This window comes from Zophobas morio, unplaced genomic scaffold, assembly GCF_036711695.1.
Source record: "Zophobas morio isolate AGI-343-1 ecotype UQ-CSIRO unplaced genomic scaffold, CSIRO_AGI_Zmor_V1 ptg000012l, whole genome shotgun sequence".
Classification (NCBI taxonomy): domain Eukaryota; kingdom Metazoa; phylum Arthropoda; class Insecta; order Coleoptera; family Tenebrionidae; genus Zophobas; species Zophobas morio.
This window is the reverse complement of record NW_026972117.1, coordinates 12,655,869-12,669,059: the sequence shown is the minus strand read 5'-3', so window position 1 is coordinate 12,669,059 and position 13,191 is coordinate 12,655,869. Positions and strand designations below refer to the sequence as shown.

Genomic DNA, 13,191 nt, shown 5'->3' with positions numbered 1-13,191 from the left:
CGTAAAAAAATAAGGATTTTACAATTAAGCTCCGCCCCTTGGCTTACGACGAATAAAAAAATCATCAGAATTGAGATTGGGCGGGTGGGTGGGGCTTATATTTTACTTTTTTTCTTAATGTACACAGCCATATTTTGAGAACAAGAAACTTAAAACATGCTTAAAATGGTAAATTTATATAGGGAAATATCGATTTTGCAATTACGCTCCGCCCCTCGCTCTGACAACGAATGAAAAAATTAGCTGGATTGAGATCGAGACGGATAGGTGGGGCTTCTCTTTTGCTTTTCTTTAGAACATGATTAAAATGGTACATTTTTGCAAGGAAATACGGATTTTGCTACTATGAGGTGGAGCCTAATTGCAAAATCGATATTTCTTTATACAAATTTTCCATTTTAAACATGTTTTAAGTTTCCGGTTATGAAAAGAAGTCTACATATATTAAAACAAAAAGACAAAATGTAAGCCCGCCCACCCGCCCATCTCAATTGTGATGATTTTTTTATTCGGCGGGAACAAGAGGGCGGAGCTTAACTGCAAAATACTTATTTCTTTTCAAGAAATTAAAAAATACTATGTATATTCAGAAAAAAAGCAAATTACAAACTTCTGATTCACTTTGAACATTAGAAAATAACAAAAGGGCGTTTAATTTACAGAAATTTTGAAATCTAGACAAAAAAGGTAAAACTAACCCCGTCCACCTCCGCTTTTAAATTTCATTAGCTTACTTTTAGTTACGTGAAATGAAAATTGAACTGTATTTTGCCAAGTGATCAAATCTAATTAAAAATAAAAAACTTAAAATTGAATTTTTTTAATTCAAAAAGGAGATGGATGATAGTGGATACACTTCTTTACCAATAAAACGAGTGATCAGAAAGGAAACCGGTTGGGTGGGCGGGGCCACTTTAAAATTTGTAAGTGTAGATTAATTAGATCATTTGACAAAACAAAATTCAATCTTCATCTCAGAATAAACAAAATAAGCCAATGAAATTAAAAAACCGAGGTGGGTGGGATTAGTTTTGCTTTTTTGTCTAAACCGTAAACAAATAATAAAACGGTACGTTCATGGAGTTTTTCCAAGAAGCAGAAAGCATATAGGAAACACGAGCTTCGAAAGAACTTATCGTTGCCCAAGTATCCATATCTGATTTAATAACCCTTTCTAACAAAAAGCGTTCCCCAACAAATGAATTACCACATGCTATACAAATACCAGAACCGGGGCCTAATCGCCATGAGACTCCAATTCTCCTTCGGTGACCCTTCGGACAATTACGTGGTTCGCATTATACACGCTAAATAATTCTAATATATCGGTTGAGTTATCCCAAAAACACGAGGACAATGTGTATCCTTGGAGAACGTCAGGATGGGACCGAGGGGCTGCCAGTATTAAAGAGGATACGGCTGAGTTTGGCCGGATTAGGGGCTGAATATTTGATAGGGGCCCTTCTCAGGTTATGCAGCGGCGGCCTCTAAGCTTCCAGATGGACGAAATAAGCGCAACGTCCTAATAAATTAACCGAATTTCGCCAAATCCTAACCGAACTCCGGCAACTCTAATCAGTTTTCATATTCCCGCAACGAAATAAATTCGCTCATATTGAATTCGGCGCGCAATTTTGCATCCGGATGTTCCGGCCTGGGGGAATTACCCGTGTCCGAGTGCATCTGCAGCGAAACAGGGTCGAAAGTGCACCAAGATATGGAAGGTGAGGTCTTTGTGGCTGAAATTCGATTTGCATGGAAGGCTTCGGAGGCCGGCTCGATTTGAATTTTAAAATATTTGATCTGTATACACGCATCGGGAAGGAGAAATGGCTTATCTAAATTTTTTATTTGAAGTGGAGATCGAACATGGACGTAATAAATCTAAAAATTCGGGGATTAATATTTAAAATATTTTGTTGTTCGTCTTCGGAATAAGCAAAGAGAGAAAGTAAATCGGGAAAACAATCAGACAGGGTTGAAAACACGGCAAAGTACCAAGATGTTACCCCTTTTTTTGCTTTGTTTTTCTCAAATGGCGCAGGTATCGTTAACATACGAAATTGTTTTCAAATACAACGAAGTATTGTATAAAATCGACATGCTTTTATTTAATGGTAGTAATTTCGCTCGAAACATCAAATATTTCCGTGGAATTATTACACTAACTTTTAAACAAACTTAATGGAAGGAAAAGCTTTGAGCTTGATGTGCTTATAAAGCTTGAATTATCCGAGCAAAATTCCTTTGTATAAGTGCACTTGTGCAGACTTCATGTCATTATTTATCTGTAAATTATGTATAAACATTCCCAGTTGTCACTGTAAACAACAACAATTCAAGGTTAGTTTTGCGAAACATTTTTTCCAATGAGACAACGACGTCGTGGCGTTAGCAGCTTCCACTTACCATTTAGTGTTCAGAAACCGAAGTTGAGTAAGTTTGGCAAGAAAACGTAATCATTGCAGCTGCTATAAATATTTAAACAGATCAGACGATTTTATAACGTTCGACCTTGATTCTGCTAGTCAAACCCTCTACTTTACTACCTAATTAGGCAACGAAAGAGTGTTTGGATGAGAAGACGGGGCACAATAGTGAATTTCACTATGAAAATCCTACAATAGAGAAACTCATCTGTTTTGTTACTCTTAAAAGTTTTAGAATTTTCTCGCATTGCGCAATTAATTAGCGCCATAAATTCCGCGCGTAAATTAAAATTGCACTTTTTTATTAGCACACGCTTTCATCAAGCCGAAGTTAAGCCCAGAAATCAATCATTTCGCCAAGGTAATCCTGACGGAGACGCTTTTCACTAGTCTTGTCTAGACATGCGGATTGATGTCGAGCTGACATCTTGGATAAAATATAAGATCAAATCTATGTTGAGACATCGCATCAAGACTGTATTTTAGTCGTCATTTGCCCATTTTTCCCCGACATAAAAGTGCAAGTTAGACGAAATTCAATATCTCAAATCCTGGATGATTTATCTCCCGAAGCCGCAAAATAAATTTCGCAGTTTTTTGTGTCGACAATGTCGAGTAATTTAACTTTGACAAAAGCAGTGTATGTAACGGATATTCTGCTGCTGTATGTTGTAATTTTATTAGCGTTACCTCGTGACACAGAGCGATTTCAGCCCGTTATATTTTCGAGTTAAAATTCTCTCTGTATTGAAATATTATGTTACTAATGCATGCTGTACATAATACATTTAACTAGTTATTTAACACTCGGAAATGGTCGGAGCGGAGTTGTAATAGATTCAAATTAAATTGGCAGTTTTAAAGTTTTTTAAACGGCAAACTAGGAAAATGTAAGTGCAAAGTTACAAATGCACGCTGTTGCTAATTTGCCTGCTACTAATTCAGAGCAGCTGAGAGCATTGTTCAGAATATGGAACATTATTTAGCCGTTTCGTGCCGACAATAAATCCACTTGTTTTAATTTTTTTGCGCTAAATTTAACCGGCCCCGACAAGACCAGCTTAACTTGGTGTTGATCCGTTTTAATAATGCAAGGATTCCACTCATTTTCTTATTATCCTGCTGATGACAACCCATTCGAAGGAACACGTTGACACAAAACGAGTAAATCACTTCCATTTGCCGACACAAATGGAAGAATCTCGTCTTTGTTTCTGCATATTAATTAAGAACAACCCACCTCTCGCCGCCGCGGCGCTGGAAAAAATGGGACGCTCCAAAGTAATAAAAATAATAAACAAAAGGAAAGTAGCTAAATAATACACAACGTAAATTCTAGAGGAATATCCAGCAGAGCACCGCCTTATTTAATACAAGTCAGTGCGTATTCTAATATATTTTTGCCATGACGTTTTTGTTACACGTCGCCTTCAGCCATTTTTATTACGTCCACTTTTTCATAAAAGCGGGAAGAGGAAGGAGAATTTCTCATTTTTAGGTGCTGTAAAGTAAGGGAGAAGCTGCGATTCTCACGCAATATACTGGAGTTGTCAACTGTGTTTATAAAGGAAACAGATTTTTCTTGTTTTTCCTTTCTTTAATCTACTTCATGCATGCAAAGCTTTCTCCTCACACGTACGGAAAGCCCTTTGCGACGAGGCAGAGCTGTTCCGACGGTTATTAGGAGATAACTAGTCATCATTGTGCTATACATTTTAAACAAGCAGAAGAAAATGGTTAAATTTTAGTCCTTGTTTCGAAAACTTAGACAGGACACAATGTATTTCGTCCGTTAATAATAATTATTGTGAAAAGGCATAGGGGTACAAATTAACTTAATCTACATAATACAAATAAATCAGTACAAATAAATAAAATAAATATTCGAGTTTTATATAATAATAATAATTGTTTTATTCTTTCTGCTTGCCCACACCTTGCCTTAGTTCTCTTATCTTCCGTACTTCTTTCATCCAGTCCAGTCCTCTTCCATCCTCGTTTAGTATCTCTCTATTTTGATTTTCCTAATGATTTCAGTCTTCCTTCTCCGTTCCTTGTTTATATATCTCCATACTTCTTCTTCTGTTTTCAAGGACTTTATTGTCTTCTCTTCTTCTTCTCGTTTTTCTCTTTTTCTTTCTTCACGTTTTTTCCTATAGTTCTCTCTTGCTTTTAAGTACTCTTCTTTCCTTCCCCTGTTATTCTTCCTTTTTCTTAATTTTTCCCTTGCTTTTCTCTTCAACTCACTACATTCTCCGTTCCATCCATTATTCCTCCCTTGCCATATGTATATATCTTTCTTATGTATGTATATATCTTTCTTTTTTCCGTAGCTTCTACAATTTACTTGTTCAGTTCTGCTATCATAGCTTCTATATCTTCTTTTACATCGAATTTCTTTTTTTCTAGTCTACTTCTGTATATTTGAATTCTCTCTTCATTCCATATTCTTTTTTCTATTTCTTTTCTTTCACTTCTTCTCTCTTGTTTTTCGTACTTTTGCTCTTTTCCTTTAATAATAATAATAATACTTTATTTCAACGCCAAAATAGCTTTAAGTACATGGATTTACGAAGAAGGAGGATACATAGAGTAAAAAATACACACACCTATAATTACCTACATAAGAAGAAGAATTCGTAATTTATGTTTAAAAGAGTTAAATGAAGCATAACAAAAGAAATCAATTTCATTGTAATACAAGTTAGAAACATTCAAAATTTCATGTAAAGGTGAAGCTTTAACATAATTAGTTACGGCAAAATCAATATAAAATAGAGACTAAGGGCCGAATTCTGTAAAGTATAAAGGCACTTTGGTAAAAGGATTGTCCTTTACATAAAGATATTCCTATTCTCCAAAACGTAAAGGACCCTTATAGATCCGTTGGATAAAGGTGAAGTCCTTTATAGTTTCCCTTATGCAACGTATGGTCATAGGTGTCACTTTATGCAAATTATCTGTCAGTTTCATTAGTTTTATGTAGTGACCTTTTCTAAATAAAAAGGAATAAATGGAAAATCTATGATTATTTATCCTAGTGGAATTACAATAAAGGCATATATGAGTCAGAACAATGATGTCTTTGTCCAGTTTTATAATTTCGTGGTTTAAATTTGTTAATATTAGCAAAAAGCACTAAAAATTGTCATATTAAAGTTAATTAAGCCCAATTTGGTGGAAATACAAATACTTTTACGATGCTCCAAATAGACTGGTAACTACTAAACAACTTTGCAAAAACAACTCCTTTGGAGGAGTCTTTACTTATAAAAGACCAAAAAATCCATTAAAGGCCAGACTCCCCTGACCAGTTGCCACTCCAGTGTGTTGGTACATAAGGAGCCAGTGCTGATATCTCCAAAAATGTACATGATTTCATAAAATGTTTATTTTTTTTGAGTTTTTAATGTGTTACCATCATCACGAACCAACCTACGATCAAATAAATAATACTTTTACTATATGTCAGGCACAAAGACCACGACAAGAATTTCATACCTCATAAATTAACAAAAGTTAAGTTTAAAAATCTCCCCAGCCCGTCGCACCAACCAGACCGATATTGTGAAAATTTGAGGTTATGTACAATAGATTCCGTCTCTCTTCGTTCCTTTACATAAAGTCGAACTGACGCACAAGGATTCACTTTCACATTTGCTTTACGCTAATGCCTTTAACAAACGGATCCCTTATTAAAAGGTTAAGTTACAGAATTCGGCCCTTAATCCTAGTCAGATGTTGGGGCACTCTAAATTTGATCATGTTAAGTAGATCAGGCACATCAATAAGGTTATTAAGCAGTTTATAAATGAAGCAAATACTAAAATAAGTTTTCCTAGTACAAAAGGTAGACAAATGAAGGTAAGACAGCATAAGCTCTAGAGAGCAATTTATATTTGAAGGTAATCTAAACTTGACAAAATGTAAAAATTTTTTTAATATCGAATCAATACGCTCCAGGTGAGTTTTGTAATGTGGAGCCCAAATTATACATCCATAGTCAATAATGGGTACGACTAAAGTTTTATATAAATGAACAATAGTTGTAAAATCAAGGAAGTCTCTTGAATACCTTTTGATGCATCCCAGTACCTTACTTGCTTTGTTCATAACATGATCAATATGAAAAGAGAAATTCAGCTGACTATCAAGAAATATACCGAGATCCTTAACACAGGGCACAGATTTTAAAGCAGTATTGTTAATTAAGTAACGAGGAATCGATTTATTTTTTTTCCGAGTAAAGCATATACTGTAACATTTTTCCAAGTTTGAATTCATGCTATTATCAACACACCAACGATATAAACTGTTAAGATCTGCTTGCATTAATTCACAGTCACTGTTACTATTAATATTAAAAAAAATGTTCAAGTCGTCAGCAAATAAACTGTAATTACATTTAAAATTCTTTCCAACATCATTGATAAATAAACAGAACAGAAATGGTCCCAAAATAGATCCTTGAGGAACCCCCGAAGGCACACATCGTCTGTCAGATAAGATACTTTTGATTTTAACCTGCTGAGATTTTTATTTCTAGTGGCATATAGATTCTACCCTTTCACCCACTTTGAAACTCTGTATTTCTTCCCACGCTTCTTGGTTGACAATCCCATAGTCTACAATTGATTCTCCTCTAGCCCCTACGTACGTCCATTCTCCTTCTTATCTCCTTCCTTGTTTCCATTCAAAATTTCCCATCCCATTTCTTTTATTATCTTCCACAATATTTTCCTTTCTTTGTTATTTACTTTGTCTTTTGATCCTTTCTCCTCTATAAGCCCCGCCCATGCATAAAAAATTATCACAGCTGAGATAGAGTGGGTGGGCGGGGCTTGCATATTGTCCTGTTTTTCTTACTGTACATAGTTTTCTTTTCACAACTAAAAATTTAAAACTATCAAATTAGTAATTTTTTTAAGCAAATAAGGATTTTGCAATTACGTTCCGCCATTCTGGTCTGACAAGGAATGAAAGATTAATCGAAATTGAGATAAGGGCGGGTGGGCGGGGTTTATATTTTGCCTTTTTTTTAAAATATGTTTCTCTACAAAAATTTACCATTATAACCTTGTTTTAAGTTTTTTGTTGTAGACAGAAGATTATGAATATTAAGAAAGAAACAGAAGTTATAAGATAAGCTCCGCCCACCCACCCCACCTCGATTGTGACGATTTTTTTAATTGCCGTGAGCCAGAGGGCGGAGCTTAATTGCAAAATCAGTATTGCCCTACAAACTTTTACCGTTTTAAACTTGTTTTCGGTTTCTTGTATCAAAAACAAATTGCGTATACTAAAATAAAAAAAAGGCAAACTATAACCCCGCCCATGCATCAAAAAATTATCACAGTTGAGATAGGGCGGGTGGGCGGGGCTTGCATATTGCCCTGTTTTCCTTACTGTACGTAGTTTTCTTTTCACAACCAAAAACTTAATATCAAATTAGTAATTATTTTAAGCAAATATGGATTTTGCAATTACGTTCCGCCACTCTGGTCTGACAAGGAATGAAAAATTAATCGGAATTGAGAAGAGGGTGGGTGGGCGGGGTTTATATTTTGGCTTTTTTTTAAATATGTTTCTTTACAAAAATTTACCATTATGACAATGTTTTAAGTTTCTTGTTGTCGACAGAAGATTATGCATATTAAGAAAGAAACAGAAGTCATAAGATAAGCCCCGCCCACCCACCCCATCTCGATTGTGGCGATTTTTTTTAATTGCCGTGAGCCAGAGGGCGGAGCTTAATTGCAAAATCAGTATTGCCCTACAAACTTTCACCATTTTAAACTTGTTTTCAGTTTCTTGTATCAAAAGCAAATTGCGTATACTAAAAAAAGGCAAAATATAACCCCACCTAGCATAAAAAATCATCATAGTTGCGATAGGGCGGGTGGGCGGGGCTTGCATATTGTCCTGTTTTCCTTACTGTACTTAGTTTTCTTTTCACAACCAAAAACTTAATATCAAATTGGTAATTTTTTTAAGCAAATATGGATTTTGCAATTACGTTCCGCCATTTTGGTCTGACAAGGAATTAAAAATTAATCGGAATTGAGATGAGGGCGGGTGGGCGGGGTTTATATTTTGCCTTTTTTTTAATATGTTTCTCTAGAAAAAATTACCATTATGACCATGTTTTAAGTTTCTTTTTGTAGACAGAAGATTATGAATATTAGGAAAGAAACAGAAGTTATAAGATAAGCCCCGCCCACCCACCCGATCTCGATTGTGACGATTTTTTTTAATTACCGTGAGCCCGAGGGCGGAGCTTAATTGCAAAATCAGTATTCCCCTCCAAACTTATACCATTTTAAACTTGTTTTAAGTTTCTTGTATCAAAATCAAATTGCGAATACTAAAAAAAAAGGCAAAATATAAGCCCCGCCCATGCATAAAAAAATCATCACAGTTGTGATAGGGCGGGTGGGCGGGGCTTGCATATTGTCCTGTTTTCCTTACTGTACTTAGTTTTCTTTCCACAACCAAAAACTTAATATCAAATTGGTAAATTTTTTAAGCAAATATGGATTTTGCAATTACGTTCCGCCATTTTGGTCTGACAAGGAATTAAAAATTAATCGGAATTGAGGTGAGGGCGGGTGGGCGGGGTTTATATTTTGCTTTTTTTTTAATATGTTTCTCTACAAAAATTTACCATTATGACCATGTTTTAAGTTTCTTGTTGTAGACAGAAGATTATGAATATTAAGAAAGAAACAAAAGTCATAAGATAAGCCCCGCCCACCCACCCCATCTCGATTGTGACGATTTTTTTAATTGCCATGAGCCAGAGGGCGGAGCTTAATTGCAAAATCAGTATTGCCCTACAAACTTTTACCATTTTAAACTTCTTTTCAGTTTCTTGTATCAAAAGCAAATTGCGTATACTAAAAAAAAGGCAAAATATAACCCCGCCCATCCATTAAAAAATCATCACAGTTGAGATAGAGCGGGTGAGAACGTAGTTTTCTTTTCATAACCAAAAACTTAATATCAAATTTGTAATTGATTTTTAAGCAAATATGGATTTTGCAAATACGTTCCGCCCTTTTGTCACCTTTTCAATTATCTGCTTCTGCTCTCCTGTTTCTATTTCCAACCTCATAAATAATAAATATTTAACACGATATTTTTTTTAGTTGACACAAGTATTTTATTTTGGGTAACCTATTTTAGAGAAAAAAATTAATGCACTCTAAAAATTATAAATTAAATACGTAAAATTTACGTGTGCTAATTTAGCACCCAAAGTTAGGTTAGGTTAAATTTGAAACGTTAAGACTTTCCTATTTGCAGTTTAATTTTACGTTTACACCATTCAAGATCAACTTGTGGATAGATAGGAAAACAGCTTTCATTATCTTTATGGAGCTACTACAATTATATTTTTTGCTGTACTTGCATTAGTTTAACGTCAAAGTATAGTTTAATTTACGTAATGTCTAGAAAATTTGATGTTATATTTATTTTCGTACTTACCTCTCTCTTTTCTCATAATTTATACCTTCATTACGTCCTCACGTTTAAAAGTTTGCTGCAGATTCCGCTAATTATTTAAATCTGTTGATTTATATATCAGTGCCGTTTTATTGTCAAGAACTTCTAACATTAAACTCATTGCTAATGATCCTATAACAGTTCATTACGTTTTATGTGACTTTGGCTTAGAGCCCACTATTTCTTTCCTACGAGAGGCCAGAAAAGCTGCGCAAAATTTTCCAGATAAAAATGATTCACCACTTAATATTTTACATTTTAACCGTCTATATTTAGATCGCTTTAGTATTGTCCAAAAAACCTCTCTTCCTAATATTATAACAAAAGCCGGAAGTTTATGTTGTACCAATATATTTCGGTTGTACACCGGTATGTTATGTACGATAAGCTAGAGGACATGAACACGAAATTTTCCAATTTTATTGATGGCTTGTTTTCCGGAGTAACTAAAAATAATGTGCGACGGATTACGAATGACATTTACAAGATAACTGAGTCTGGCGAGTTCAACAAAGCAAAGAATGAATTTCGTCGAACGTATCCCGGGGTAACCAAATGTAAAAAAATCGTCGCAGTCACAACAAATTTAAAGATGTGCTAAACATCCCCTGTTTCTACTAAAGACAAGAGAAATTTTGTAATGATACTATATTGTGGCGGCACAATAACACGTTGGTAAGCGGAGAAGGATAAGCGGCTCCGTGGTCTAGTGGTCAGGATACCTGCCCGACAAGCGGATCCCTTCAATATATTTTTTAGAATTCTTTTTCCTGTTTTCTGTGCCAGAAAATCTAATTTGTATTTAATTAATAATATCAAGAATTTCCCTATCTCATCGAAGGTATGCATATTGTGGATCAATAGTGTTGAGTTCGTTCTGTTGCCATGATTACTAACCGACACAACGTCAAAATTCCTATTTAACAAAAGTCACAAAACTGTCACTTTTATTCTCCGGTAATTCTACAAAAATTTTAAAATGTCCGACTCAAGTGTTTTTGACTCTTCTTCCGCTGGAGATTTTTCCGATAACTTAGAGAAAATCAAAAGCGTATGCAACCACATCTTTGACTAAACCAATCTTCAGTCGCCTTTTGCAGGAAATATATGAAACGAAATCCTTCGATATGTCCAAGTTACAACAATTTCCTCCGGAGACGCTAGAACGAACTCTCGTGGAATGGAGAGACGAGCAATTGCAAAAAGTCGAAGAAGAATTGCACCTGTTACTTGTTATTGAAGACATGATGAGGTCTTCGGAGGTTGAAAATTTCGACGGATACACCGACGAGAAAAAATTCGGACAAATAATAAAGCAAGTGCGGAATATAAATTAAGGTATTGTTCTCATGTACTGTGAAAATTAACAGTGATATATAAATTTTTTTTAATTTTTGTGTCAAAACTCTTAATAAATACGTGAGAGTCCTATGGCGCATAGTTCGTTCCAAACAATGCAGATTGTTGTATTTGAGGCAAAAATCACGATCCAGCGCCCCGAATTGAAATATTCAAAGTGTTGAGGAAAATGTTAAACAAGGGCCCGTTCGCCGTTTCTACGATTTCATTTCCGGAACTTTTATTAGTTGTTTTATCGGTTGGGCACCGTCTTTTACGCCCTTTTACCTTCGAACCAGCTGAAATTTGCAATAATGCTACGACTTTTGCATACATAACACATTCTCGAGCAACCGGAAGTGGGTCTCGAAGGAGTTGCGGCTCGTCTTCGGAGCTTCCTCTTCCTGTAATTATTAGACCGGATGTTGGAGGCTAACAGGTACACTATTAAACCGCTGCAAATCGGTAAAATTGCCGCGCTGCTGCATTAATAAAATAAACTGTAAATGTGCAGAAGAGTCGAGGAGATGTAATCAAGAAACGACAATTTAATAAAAGCCTAGCTGCACTCGAACGGTTCGAGCAAGCGAACCGCTCACACCGCTCCTCATTAACTCGGAAAAAAGTTAAGCAGAAAAAGAAGACGTCTCTGAATGCCAGCAACACTGCAAATCGATACAGAAAACCGGCGATTGGAACTATCGACGCTGCTGTTTGTTAGAAGGGAGGAAATTGTTGTCATTAGTTTCGAGAAAAGGGGATATAGTACGAAAAACAATGAAACGCTAAAGGTAGCATGCAGTTAGTTATTGGAGTACTTGAAGTGAGCGTTTTTGATGGCTTAACTCTCACACTCACGTGACTGGAGGTTTTCTTTTAAAAACTTGCAACGTTTCAGATGAATTTTATTTAAGTTTCACTTGAGGTAGACTGGAATAATTAACTAAATCTTCTCGTAGGCGTCGGTTTTTAGAAAATTGTCTTGAACTTCTTAATTTCAGAGCAAAAATTCATTTTCGTTGAACGTTGTATGATCACATCAAATACCCAGAACAGAGTCAACTTTTAAAGTTAACTTTAGAAAAAATTTATAAAGTACCTAATTTGTGTTATTCAGTTCAAGTCAGGTCAAGTCGGCTTAGGTCAGGTTAGATCAGGAGAACAGTTGGTCGAGGAAGGGGTTTTAACAGGTGAAAGTCCTGGCACTACCGGGAATGATCGACCTAAGTTGCTGATTTCCATAATGGTTTCCCTTTTCATAAAAAAAAACCAGGTGAGGTCATGTCAGGTTAAGTCAGTTAAATGAGTACACTAATTTGCTTCTTTTTTTAAATTTTAGTCCAAAAATTTGTGTTTCAGTTTTTATTCGAACCAAAGTGTTACTACCCAGTTAAAAAATGAAGGCTTTTGTTGTTTTTTAATCATGTCAGGTCAAGTTAAATCAATTTAGGTCAAGACAGCTAAGATCAGATCAATTAAGGAAATGTCCGAATTTGTACGCTTTTTCATATCCTGGTTATATTTTCCGAAAAATGTGGGTATCATTGGTGGTTTTACAGTATTGTAGCCGTGTGAAATTTCACCGAAGCATTGCCAAATCGTTAAAAGCACACAGATTTTCTAATAAAGATGATATTCTACAATTTGTTGACTTGATTTCCAAACGTTTTATAAATGTTTGTAATATATCATAAAATATTTCAAATTTTATTTGAATTGGTGTTTGGATGCTTATAGTAATGTAACTTGGAGATTTATTTTATTTATCCTTAAGAATTTTTCATTTTATTTCAGCATGTCTGGTATTCGACGATACTTCATGTATAGAGTATCAACAAAAATAATGGTTTTATGGATTTGACTTTTCCAAGCCCTCGTTTGTAAACAAAGAGTTAAAGACATAAGAGGTTGTTTAGGA

General features: G+C 35.1%; 1 long non-coding RNA gene across 1 annotated transcript; it reads left to right on the top strand.

The window, feature by feature from the left end:
* Positions 1–10,855: 10,855 nt before the first annotated feature.
* Positions 10,856–11,330, top strand: LOC135128470 (uncharacterized). The gene is made up of 2 exons (XR_010280415.1): positions 10,856–10,986; positions 11,036–11,330. It is a non-coding gene; the product is annotated as an uncharacterized LOC135128470 (long non-coding RNA).
* The last annotated feature ends 1,861 nt before the right edge of the window (positions 11,331–13,191 follow it).